Below are 13951 nucleotides of genomic sequence, written 5' to 3'. Positions count from 1 at the left end.
AATATATATTTCACTAGAAAGTATAGAAAAAGAAAACAACTACTTGAAAATAACTGCAATTCAGTGCTATGATTTTATGAAATGTTCAATCGTTTGGTAATAGCTACCTCTATATAATTTCCAGACTCTGCATTGCAAGGTGTTTTCTTGATAAAAAAAATTCTTGAATAATATAAATGCAATTTTCAAAAGAATTTGCTTATGTCTATAATTTTGTGTATTTTAGGTCTCACACCTGTAAAAGCATATCAAGTGTGATTGTAGCAAGAAGTACAATTCTTAATGAGATACTTAACCTCAAGTTTAGACCTTATCTATATTAACATTGAAATGACACAGGCCACTCTAGACACTACAAATATACAGTAGAATATTACCATAAAAGAGTGTGGACAGACTATTGAGAGGGTTTTATTTAGATTTTATTCATGTATGAACACTTGAACTTCATGGGTAGAGTTCAAATTTAAGAATGGTTGCATGCTTCCTATGTGGTAGATCAAGTGGTTATTTTGTATAAAGTGATCTTTTCACTTCCCACCTTACTATTTAACAGAACAGACCAGAAAACATGCCTATAAATCTGCTAATTTTTATAATCAATCACTGTGTGATGGTAGATAAGATGGGAGGTAGATTCAGATTAAGGTCTTGATTGTTATTGCATACAAAGAAAACAAAGTTAGGGAAAAGTGAAGAGACTAGGGGGTGAGGAAGAAACAATAATAATAAGCACTTCACTATTATTTAGTGAAATCTATCACAGACTTGTTTGGAAGGTTGAGACATTTGCAAAAAGTCTTCCACAGTATTTGATATTCATCAGGTACATATCACTAGAATCTATGTATTAAATTTAAATCTCCTCCATGAGTTTTGTCTCATGATAAGCATCGATTTGCCCACAATCACGGCAAATGGTATACATCTGGGAGAACAGAAGATGTCTTACAAAAGTTCCTGGTAGTCCTGCCGTATCCTGTTTTGGTGCTGTCCTCTGGGACCAGCTAGGAGTCCCAAGCTGAGTCTCAAAGGAATGATAGCAGAGACGACGGTGCCCAGAGAGCTGTGCTATGTGCTGCATGCCCAGAATACCCATTCAGCTAGGTGGTGTTGGTAATCTGCTTTGCTCTCATAACTCAGTATTACTCCCATGGCTTGGTCCACTGACTGCCCTTCCCCCAGAGGATCTTCCCAAAGTTCTCCAACCCAGTCTCCAGTCTAGAATCTTAATCTAAATATGAAAACCCACTCCCCAACCCTCTCCACCTATTATCTTATTTAAGTCCCTTACACTTCTTGTGTCTCCTGATTCTCTTTAGGTCACCCTGGTGTCCCTCTTTAACTTTCCAATGAGGCTAATCTGGTCTCTTGATTTCACTTTCTGTTCTTTCTTTATTCTACTACCTCATGACTCAGTTTCCTAAAAGCTGGTTCTTCAAGGAAGAGATCCCAGTTTGTCTACTATATTGAGTTCTATCCTTTTGACAGAGTTGTATGGTTAATCTGGGTTGGATTGAGAAGTATTTAGGGAATAATTAAAGCACAACTGGGTGTGTCTGGGATGATTTCCAGGCACAATTAGATCATGAAAGATAACACATAACGAATTACACCATTGATGGATTCATAATAGGATAGAAATTATTGGGAGATACTGAAAGGTAGGAAGTGGGGTCTCTTTGGCAGAAATAGGCCACTGAGCATGTGTCCTTGTAGCTACACCTTGCTTTGGTCCCTTTCTGTCTGTATCTACTTCCTGGCTGTCAGGCTGTGAACTGCTTTGCTCCTCCAAGTCTTCTCTGCCTTGATGGATTGGCATCTCTGAAACTGACTAAATTCTTCTTCCCTTACATTGTTTCTATCAGGTATTTAGAATAGCAAGGAGAAAGTTGACAGATACATGAATCCCAAGCAATGCCACTCTTGACTCTTAGTTTCTGTGTATTGCCTCCTCTCTTCAGGAAGCAGCAGGGCTTCTCTGGGCTCTAGTAGGAAACATTTTTCCATCTCTTACCCATCCATTTTCTCCACAGATACCTAGGGGAAACTCCATCCTCAGATCTTCTTCCCAGAAGAAGTCAGATCATGAGATCTGATACACTTATGCCCACTACCTGCCCACTGTTGGAAACTCAGTCCAGAACTTCTTATATACACAGTACATAGTGAGACCTTGGGCTCAATAAAAGCAGTAACAATAACAACAATGAAATAAAGCTCCCTATGAGCTCAGGGCTTTATCTTTTGTCACAGCACCTAATGTACTTCATTCTTCACTTTTTAAAAGACATTGGTTGTTAATGTTTACTTTTTAACTCTCCCACTCTCATTGCAAGTCCCTGGAGGACAAAAAAACACCATTAAAAATTCTTAATTTCCCATTCCTCATTACACTGCTAATGGCAAACATAGTCTCTGTTACAACAGACTGGATGAACAAAGGGGTGAAACTTCTCTGTATCCCTGCCCTTTTGGGGTTACTTCTCACCATTGTCACCTTCATTTTCAAACCAGAGGAGCTGTGCTTCCTCTGGAGTTTGGATTCTACTCACATTGCCCTGGACTAATTATTCTCCTTGCACCTGGGTCCTACTCAGATGTGAGAGTGGCATCATATGTAGAACTTCCGTAGGAAAAAATTGCTTAAGGGACCATAGCCCTTCCATGTGACACCTGGCATGTCCTGACCACCCTGAATGTCTTGTGCTGCTCCCTCCTCCCTCCCTATGGACAGAGGAGCTAGTAATGCTTCTGTGGTTTTTCTCATCTTGCCAATGTAACGGATTCAACTCCATCCCAGGTCAATTCTAGCACCAACCACCATGTTTGTATTAAAAGGTTAATTGCTTTACACCTACATTTCCCCAGCCTGTCTTCTCTGAGAAAGAAAAGCAGATAAACACCAAAACTATGTTTGTGCTATAATATGATTCCTTGCATCAAGTACACAGAATCTCTTTATTTGAGGCCAAATGCACATTCCCATTTGAGGATGGTTGTTGTTGGCAGCAAGCAGCGGCTGTCTGGGTAACTGCTTGTTCTAAAACCCTTGAAGACATTGCTCTGTCTTTCTATTTACTGTGGGCAGGTGGAGAACAATTCCTTATTTTCAAGGGCCCCATTTAATGAGCACCCAGTGGCCTTTTGATGTTATCCTACCACAGACTGGAGGGTGAAGGCAGTGCTAGAAATCATACATTTTCATTTGTGGAAAAATTTTGTATTGAACCCTGTCAAAAATAGCACTGCCTTTGGGACACAGAAAATCCAATTTTATAGCAATATTTCTGCTTCTTTTTTCCTCTTTGACACATTTTATCAGTTAGGGTGTAATCCTTGGACCTCAGCCATGTTTTACTTGAAAAGTAAATTGAGATGAGGCCTTGTGCTGATGTTAGTGATGACTTGAAGAACTATATTTACAAGCAGTTTTGTCCTAAAGTGAACCCAAGTGAATACCTTTAAATGGTGTAGAAGAAAAAGGAGGAAAAGAATTAGTCCATATGTGTTTCTTGGGAACTTTCCATATGCATAATTGGCTTAAGAATTGCCATTGCACAAGGACACATGTCCCTGTCTACTCCTTACCAGGATGGCCTTTGAGAAAGAGAAAGGCGGTTTGGGGGTTGTAAGTGGGAGAGGATGAGGATTATCCCCACTCAGAGATCTTTTCCTGAGTTTGTAAATAGTCATTTGTATAGTCATGACGTGATCGTGAATTTATTCAAAATATATTTAAGCTTCTACTGTTCCATACAGGGCTGTAAATAATAGCAACTAATAAGATGTAGACCTTAGCTCTAGAGGCTTATGGTCCAGTGGGAGAAAGAAACGTCAAGTAAGCATATATAATACATCATTAGAAGGAATGAAACTTGTGCAGACATTACCCAGGGCTAGTGTTTTAACTTTTCTCTCCATTATAGCTCCTTAAAGGGTACTCTTTGGACATTCTGTGAACCACTCCTCTATCATTAAATTACAATACCATCTATGTACTGTATATATGCTTGTCTTTGGGGGTTGATATGGACTGAATGTTGTGGCTTTCCCTGAAGACATGTGTTGATATATTAATCTCCAACCCAATCGTCTAAGAGGTGGTGTTTGGGGAAGGAAAATAAGTCAGAGTAGAGCCTTTGTGACAGGAATAGTTCCAGACTGGGACTGCAGACCTGATGCTTTTGCTCCTTGGCTAGTGCTCTACCAATTGAACCACACCTCCAAATCCACGAATAGTGATATAAGAGCTTGCTCTTGCTCTCTCTGACATTTGAAGATTAAGCAGTAGTGTAGGCAAACCTAACTATACTTAGGCTAATTAGAAATGTCCAACAAAGGAAGCTGAACAAAATTTAGGGTGTGGAAAATTTAGGGTGTCAGCCAACCTACTTTTGGAGGGTGGCAGCACTCAGATACTACACAGTCTGATGTGGATGTTTCTAATGGGTCTCATTTGGCTCATGCCCTCTTCCATTTCATGTATAGCTTCTTTTCCTCAGTAATGGCCAGGTTAGCCAAAGGTAACTGCAGGCCTACCACCAGATGTTTGGCTGTAAACCTACACAGCTGTTAGCTATATACATAGAAAAGAAAATTTTCCATTGTTTTCTCTGTAAATTCCCTTTCTGAAGTCTAGTTTTGCTGGCTGCAGTGTCCTGGCTTCTTGGGTTCCACTGTAAGCTCCAAATTATCCATGCAGGCCAGCTAAGTAGAGTAATCAGTAATGGTTACTCTTAACTCTGGCCCTGTAAATTTCTCTTGAAGACCTTCACTTCCTCAGCTTCTCCTATACTAAGTTCTAACTTCTGTAATGAATTCCTTGTTTCCTATTAATCACTGTATCTCTGCTTCACTGACTGAACCCAAACCATGACCTTCCTCAAGGACATTTGTCTGGTATTGTCCCCCCACCTCTGTATCATAAAATACTGCCTCTTGAGCAGATAATTCCCACCAGTTTTACAAGGCATATTTTTTTTTCATTTAAATACCCTCTCAATCCTGTATCCTTTTCAGCTACAACTATATTTACTTCCTTTCAGTTATATAGTAAAACTCCTAAGGTACTCATTTTCTCCCATTTTGGTCAGGTTTTGCCTCATTGCTTACAATCTTGTTCTTCTCCAATTTCTTACTATCTTCCCCATTGTTAATTTTAAGATGCAGCACTAATTTCTTATTGCTTTACCTCACTTATTAGTTATTAGTCATTCCTTTTGACAATTCTTTATTTGTCCAGGGGTGCTTTCCCTTTCTCTCTGTCTCACACATACCACACACACACACACACACACACACACATACACACACACACACAAACACACACACACACACACACACATTGACTATTCCTTCTCTGTGTCCTTTTCTGTATGTTCCTTCTCTTTTGAAGCTGTCACTGTTAGAGTGTCCTAGTTTCAGTTGTTAGACACTTTCACTTTTATTTGTACCCTCACTTCTTATGCAAGTACATCTAGCTATCTTCTTACTTACTTTCTGTGTGCCAAAGTTTGATTTTCCAGCCTTGGCTTCAATGCTGGTCTCCAGAATCCTTTCTCAAGTGTCCACTTGACATCTTTATCTGGATGTCTATGAAGAACTTTAACATGTACCAAACCAAATTCATCTTCCTTTTACAGCATTTTCCTTAACAGTAAATTACTACTTCACACTTCAAACATAAGTTTGCCTTGAATGCATCAGCAATTTTTGTTGATCATACCTTTAAAATACATGCAGAATTGTACTCTCTATCATTGTAGCCATGCTGGTTTGAGCAGCTACTATGTCTTGTCTGGAAAACTATCATCCAAGTCCTAATTATTTTTCCTGATTCTGGTCTTTCTTCCCTCCTGAAGTCTTTTTAAAATGCAACCAGAGCAAACCTGTTGAAATACAAATTTAATCATGCCATTCTCCTGTTTCAGACAGACAGACAGACACACACAACACACACACACACAACACACACACACAAACGCACAATTATTTAACCTAGGAAGGTGTGCAATAAAATTAGCAAGCAAATGTGCAAGCTGAAACAGAATGAAGGGAAGCATGTCAATCTGCCTTCTGCACAAGCAGTGTAATATTTTTTAATATATTTTTATTATAAATATACTGTACAGAGGGGTTACAGTTACATGAGTAGGATGATGAGTACATTTCCAATCGAGCATTGTTACTCCCTCCTTTGTTTTTCTCTTACCATCCCTTCCCTCCCCAGGCAGTGTAATCTTTTCTGTAGTGGCTGTATAACGTAGTAACTAAATGATCTGATATAATGACATTTAGCTGAGCTTTGACAAATTTCATCAACCATTTGATTTCAGGTGATTCTATTCTATCCCAAAGTCACATCACTGGGCTTTGATATTGAAATGGAAATAGAATATTGAGTCATAATTTTTTTCTTTTAGTACTTGCCATTTCAAAGAAATTTCTGATTATTATTGTATCCTAAAGCAGCAGGTAGAACTAATATCCTTACAAAGTGCTTTGGTTTTCTGTTTTCACAGTCTGAAGAATTTTAAAATGGCAAATGATTTGGACGTTAACAGAGGGAAAATCAGGGCAGAATCATGCTTAAAATTCAGATGTTTTCACTCTTCAGGATTATAGTCAGTCAGCTGATCTATTTTTCTGGTGTATTACACTTTGTAATAATAACCTCTGCAGAGGAGAAGGCTAAGTCCTGTAAGGCTATTTCACCAAGGGTTGGGAATTTGAGTTTGACATCCCACTACAGGTTTCCCCCCCCCACTTTAATACTAACATTTCTGGAATTCTGTTGTGTTAGCTATAAAGTGAGATTATAAAATTAATTTTCTAAAGTTTGGAGTGGCACTTATTGATGCTTTCCTAACCTTAGAGTTTACAATCAATGATTTTTATCAGACATAAAAGACCATGTAACAAACAAGACCATACTAAAGCTACCAGCACAACTATGTTTATTGCAGCATTATTTACCATAGCTAAGATATGGAACCAGCCCAGATGCCCCTCAGTAGATGAATGGATCAAGAAAATGTGGTATATATACAAAATGGAATTCTATGCCTCCATCAGAAAGAATGACATTGCCCCATTTGTTAGGAAATGGAAAAACTTGGAAAAAATTATATTAAGTGAAGTAAGCCAGGCCCAAAGAAACGTAGGTCCCATGGTTTCCCTTATTTGCAATATCTAGTATATATATGAGTCAAGTGGAAAAGGTCAGATAATGTGATGTTAGGAAAATGAACCCTTAGATATGTATTTTAATGTTTTTTTCCTTTCATGTATTTGTTTCTAACCCATTTATAAGATTATCTCTTTGTAGCTTTGTATGTCCCTCCCCCACAGTATAACCCCTGCTTTCACTATATTTGATGTCAGTATAACTTGTGGAGGAGATGGGGAAAAACAAGTCGTTTAAGGATACAGGTGGACCTGTTGCAACAATGAGAAATACAAGATGTCATGTCGAAAACGAGCTTTACAATGTTGGTGCTGGGGGCGGGGGGATTTAGTGGTGGGGGGGAGGCTGGGAAGAGATGTGAAAGGTTAAACAAAGGAGGAGGCTGCAATGCTTGGTAAGAAATGTATGCATTAACCTGCCCGTGTAATTGTAACCCCTCGGTACAGTGTGTTCACAAAAAAATAAAAATTAAAAAAAAAGACCATGTAACAGAGAAGGAGCCTCTCTCAGATTCATGAAACAACTAGGATGCTAATGATTATGTTCTTTGCAACAGACATTTTAACATAAACAGGAGAAGAAGCAAATCCATTTTATGAAAGAGACAAAGAGACTTTGAATGGATTCACTTTGACAGTGCCAAAGGTACTCAACTTTGTTTTGGGGGGGAGGTACTGAGATTTGAACTCAAGGCCTTGAACTTGCTAGACAAGCACTCTACCAACTGAACCACAATTCCAGGCCCTTTTTTTCAGGGAGAGTTTGGCACATTGTTTCTAGACAGCCTTGGACAATGATCCTTCCACCTACACTTTCTTCACAGTTGTGATTATTCATGTGTTCCACCATGCTCAGTGCTTTTGTGAGATGGGGTCTCACCATCTTATTTGTTTCTTTTGTCCCGGGCTGGTCAAGACATCTGATATGATGCTATGACTCCATAGCATCTTGTTCAATTCCATACTTTTTGTTTTTTCTCCTTTTCATTTTTCTCTTAAATTTTTATTGGTTATAAATTAGTTGTACAAGGAGGTTTCTTTGGTCATGTCCATATATACATATAATTTACCTTGAGCTAAACTCATTCCTGTCATTATCCTTCATCCTTTTGCTCTCCTTCCCAAACCAATATCAATAAACTTCATTGTTGCATTTTCACATGTGTACATAAAGTATTTTGATCATATCCTCTCTCCTTTATCCTCTTCATTTTGCCTTCCTCTCACTAGTATCCCCACATCGGATAAGAGCTGTTTTATCTCTTCCTGTCACTTATTTATTATTTATTAATTTTTCCTTGATGTATAGTAATGGATCCAAGGGTCCTTGATGTTTTAAACCTGCATATATGCTATTGTAACCAAACCGACCTCCCTTACTTACTCTTTTTTTTTTTTTTTTTTAAATTCCGGTCATGGGGCCTGAACTCTGGGCCTGGGCGCTGTCCCTCAACTCTTCAGCTCAAGGCTAGCACTCTACCACTTGAGCCACAGCGCCACTCCCGGCTTTTTTTTTTGCTAATGGGGTGCTGAGGAATCGAACCCAGGGTCCCATGCATGCAAGGTAAGGACTATACCAGTGAGCCACCTTCTCAGCCCCCCTCACTTACTCTTTCTTTCCCCATTTTACTTGTGCTGTATTATTCAACAGCTTTCAGTTAGTTGTATTTTTCCATCTTTATTCAGATGCATTTTGATACCATTCACCCTCTAATATTCTTTTTCTTTTTCCTTTCCCTTTAATCTTCTCAAATACTCTTATAATTACAGACATGTTTTCTCTCTTTACATATATATATATATATATATGCACACACATATACATATATGCAATATATGTATTTGTATGTATATATGTATTGTATATATATATATATATATATATATATATATATATATATATAAATGGACCTTTTCCCTTCTGAACCTGGTTTATTTTGTGTCACATCAGAATCTCTGGTTCCACCTATTTCCATGGAAATGTCATAATTTTTGCTTCTTTATGGTTAGAAAATATTCCATTGGTATACCACATTTTCTTGATCTATTAGTTGCGAGGGCATCTAGGCTGCTTCCATAGCTTTGCTAGTGTGAATAGTATGGCAATGGACAAGTACTTCTGTTGTGGTATGATTCCTTTGGATATATACTCAAGAGTAGTATTGCTGGATCATTTCATAGTTGGCTTTTAGTTTTGTGAGGTATTTCCATACTGGTTACCACAGTGGTTATACTAAGTATCCACACTATAAAAGAATTCCTTTTCCCTTGTATCCTTGAAAGTCTTTGTTGTTTGAATATTTTATGATGTCCATTCTTACTGTAGTGAGATATCTTAGTGTTGTTTTGCTTTGTATTTACTTTGTGGCCTGGGATCCAACTCCATTCTTAATTCCTTCATAAAACTTCTGGGGAATTATTTTTGTCTCACTAGTATTACTCAATAGCTACTCTTTTTAAAGCTTTATAATTTCTCAGACATCTAACTTCATTAATTTTATTGCCTTACTACCATGCAAAATTAAGTAGTTTAAGCTGGGTGCCAGTAGTTCATGCCCATACTCCCAGTTACTCAGAAGACTAAGATCTGAGGAGTATGCTTTGAAGCCAGCCCAGGCAGGAAAGTCTGTGAGACTTTTATCTCCAATAAATTACTCAAAAAAAAAAAGCCAGAAATGGCACTGTGGCTCAAGTAGTAGAGGGCTTGTCTTGAGTGAAAGAAGCTCAGGAACATCACTCAGGCCCAGAGTTCAAGATCTAGGACCAGTAAAAAAAAAAGTAATTTTAGGCTAGAACTATAAATTCTTAATAAAAACTTCTCTGTAAAATTAATAACAAAGCAACAACACTCAGAATGCTCGCTGGTTCAGCCCATATTCTAGGTAGATTATCAATCAACCTATCTGTGTATCTATCTATCTGTCTATCTATCTATCTATCTATCTATCTATCTATCTATCTATCTATCTATCTATCTATCTATCTATCTATCTATCTATCTATCCATCCATCCATCGATCCATCTATATCAACTTACTGAATTCTCATAAAGGTTTTACAATTAAAATCTCCTTTTATCACTGAGAAACAGAAGCTCAGTGAGTTTATTACCTGTCCATGGTCACTTAGCTAGTTGTGAATGAATTAGGAAAAGTCATTCTCAAGCCATGTTCTTGGGCCACTATATTAAACTGTTGGGCCATAATTTGATATGCCACCAACATTCCAAATCATGCTTCAAGTTGAAAGACATAGCAAGAGTATAGATACAAGAGTAACGATACAGAGAAGATTAGCATGGCCCCTGTGCAAGGATGACACGCAAATTCATGAAGTGTTCCATATTAAAAAAAATAAAGGGCTGGGAAGGTGGCTCAGTGGTAGAGTGTTTGCCTAGCATGCATGAAGCCCTGGGTTCGATTCCTCAGTACCACATACACAGAAAAAGGCCGGAAGTGGCGTTGTGGCTCAAGTGGTAGAGTGCTAGCCTTGAGCTAAAGAGGCTCAGGGACAGTACCTAGGCCCTGAGTTCAAGCCTCAGGACTGGCAAAAAAAAATAAAATAAAAAAATTAAAATAAAATAAAAATAAAATGTCAAGAACTGTGATCCAGTATTTTGCTCTCATTTTCTTCAAGAGCCAGCTACTTTATACATACTGAATGGAAAAGAGACAATGTCTAGATCTGATAGTTCTCCTCTTCGTAAAAAGCAAAAAACCTAGCAGTGGCTGCGAAGGAAACACTTCCTTAGGGAAGCCTCCCATCATTCTCCCAGGCTCAGCTAGAGCTTCCGGCTCTCACAGCAGCTCAGCCTCATGTCTGCTTCAGTCCTCTGCCTGGTTTTGTAATTGCCAAGGAGCATTTTCTTCACTGGTCTTTAATCATTTTTGCAGCCTTCTGTCTAGCACATGCTTAGTGTATAATAGACATTCAGGAAGTGGTTACTGAAGTACAATAAAGGTAATTTAAGCTAGTTTGGAAACTTTTGGAGAAATAATTTCTTTAATTGTCTTAGTCTACCCACATCTGGCTTTTAATACTTCTATTGCATTTGGGAAACACTGTTTTTTTACTCACCAATCTATCCTATTTATGCATAGTGGATATACAGTATATATATATTCTATATTATATATAGGCTATATAATATAGAGTATATATAATAGATAACTGGTTACTATATATAGTAGATAATATATATAATAGATAACTTGTTAATGAATTAGGCTGGAATTGGTTCTTCAGATGTATTAAGAAGTTGGAATTAGTTTAGTCAATGAGGATATGCCACAGTAAGAAAATACTAACTTTAAATGTTAGTGGTTTAGCACATGCAGGTTTATGTCTCATTCATGCAAAGTGCACCACAGATTCAGTGACTCTCCAAAGAAGTATTTTCCTATGATGACTCCAACAACCAGTCCTCTGGAATCTTGTCTCTGTGTCATGCAAGAGAGAGAGAGAAAGAGACAGAGAGAGAGACAGAGAGAGACAGAGACAGATAGACAGAGGGAGAGAGACAGAGACAGAGACAGAGACACAGAGAGACAGAGGGAGAGAGAGAGAGAGCGAGAGCTTTGCCTTGGCTCCCAAATGTTGGTCTGGAAGTGACACCCTACTGCTCCCAGGCCTTTGGCAGGAACTAGTTAGACTTTCCAGCTGAAGAGGGAGAGGGTGGGTGGCAGGCAAATGTAGGGAAAACAGCAGAAATGCATCTATGTGGAGGCAGACAGAGTAAAATAAGATCCAATGACTAATATTTATATTTAACTGTTAGCCTGCTATATTTATATAAAAATAGCAGAATCCAAATTATTAGAGCAGCAGAGACATTAAAATCTCAAGTTCATAAAACCCTATGACACAGAGCAAGGTATTAAAAAAACCTCAATTCCAATTATTTATTCACTGTATCTTACATCAGCTTGGTGATGCTTATGAGATGGCCAAAGCCTTCCAATAGTATATATTTTTATATATAGCTTTCTAACCTGTATGTTTGCAGTAAAGGCAAGCAATGGCATGTAGAAACCAGCCAAGCAAGTGCTTTCAGCCTGTAACCTCAGAACTGCCAGAATCTCAAGGATATCATGCAGGAAGCACAGGTACTTGTTCATCAAGCTGTTTAATTTCCCAGAGGAATTTCAACATGGCAGAACTGCATTTGTGAGGTCCCAGCATCTCCAAGGAATAGTATCATTGGAATGCGAGCATCAGGGCTGATAAAACCAGACATTTGTTGCTGCCCTGTTTCTCCCCTGGGCACTGCAGTGAATGAAGAGCTTGGCTCGTGCTTTGGATCCTTGAGCTGCATCATGGATGGGCTGAGGTGGCAGATTCTCCTTGCTTGCATCAGACTCTGATGCTAATGAGAAACAGGCTTCCTGTTCAAGTCTTGAGATTGCAGTTTGATCCCAGTGTAATACAGCGTGGTCTGCTTAACACAGATGTGATAGATGTATACAAAGAGCAAAAGTTCAACAGGTGTAGGAGGTCTCACAATCCCCTTTGCCAAAGGCACAAACAATTATTTATGTCTTATCTATCTTCAGAGATACATTATGTGATAACAACAGAAACAGTAATAATTCTTTTAATGGCAGAAAACATGTAACAACAGCTTGCCTAATTTGTTAAGGCCACTGTCACAGTAATTGACCCTAAATGGTATTATTCCCCAAATTTAAAAGAAGATGATTTAATTATTCATCATGTGTGTGTACGTAATGATGGGGTTGGAGTCACAGGCACTGATGGACAGAGGCCTTGCTGTATTTAGTATGTGGCTTCTGGGGTAATCTTCAGGGCTAAAGTTTGACTCTCATCTTTATTTTTGGTTTGTTTTAATGATGACTAATGGGTAGAAGCTCAGCTGAACTGATAGTGTGCCTAGGAATATATTAAAGACCTACTTTTTTTTATTTTAAGTGATAGTCCCTGTGTTTTGTTTATTGTTCTTTTGAGACAGTATTTTTTCTTTTGTTGATTTTGAGAAGATCTTTATGTGATATTAAGGAAATAATTCTTTGCCTATGATACTTTCTTGGGGGACAATGTTTCATTTGTTTTCTTGATTTTAATTGTGATCTATTTATTTTCCATACATTACATTCAAGAAGTTGTAGTGTAAGTTATCCTTCTTTTTCTTTTCTTTTTTTACATTTTGGAAAATGCACTTTTTAAATTTATTTTTTCATTATGTATTTTTTATTGTGAAAATATCATATAGAGGGGGTTACAATCACATGGGCAAGATAATGAGTACATTTCTTATCAAGCATTGTTGCCTCCTCCTTTGTTTCCCCTTCCCATCCCTTCCCACCTTTCCTCCCCCCCCACTCCCCCCCACTCCCCCCCCACTCCTCCCCCCCCCCCCCCCCCGCCAAAGTTGTAAAGTTCATTTTTCGACATAACAACTTGAACATCTCATTGTTGCAATGGGTCCACCTGTATCCCTATTTAAATGATTTGTTTTTCCCTTCCCCTCCACAAATTATACCAACATCAAATATGGTGAAAGTAGGGGTTATACCATGGGGGAGGGACATACAAAGCAACAAAAAAATCACCTTATAAATATGTTAGAAACAATCGCATAAAAGAAAAAAACATTTGAATACTTATCTTTGGGTTCATTTCACCTAACATCAACTTATTATTCTTATTTTTCTAATGTCATTGTTTATCTTGGATTAGGTTTAGTAAAAGTCCTTTTTTCTATTCCACTGTGAGATTATAAGGCATTACTTGTGTTCACTTTCTT

The 13951-nt window shown here is 38.1% G+C and overlaps 1 pseudogene; it reads left to right on the top strand.

Annotated features, from left to right (window-relative positions):
* Positions 1–10421: 10421 nt before the first annotated feature.
* LOC122112945 lies at positions 10422–10537 on the top strand (annotated as a pseudogene).
* Positions 10538–13951: the final 3414 nt, after the last annotated feature.

The sequence above is a fragment of the Dipodomys spectabilis genome, unplaced genomic scaffold (genome assembly GCF_019054845.1).
Source record: "Dipodomys spectabilis isolate Male_0828 unplaced genomic scaffold, ASM1905484v1 ptg000095l, whole genome shotgun sequence".
Lineage (NCBI taxonomy): Eukaryota > Metazoa > Chordata > Mammalia > Rodentia > Heteromyidae > Dipodomys > Dipodomys spectabilis.
Note: the sequence above shows the minus strand (reverse complement) of the source record. Positions and strands in the feature narration are given on the sequence as shown.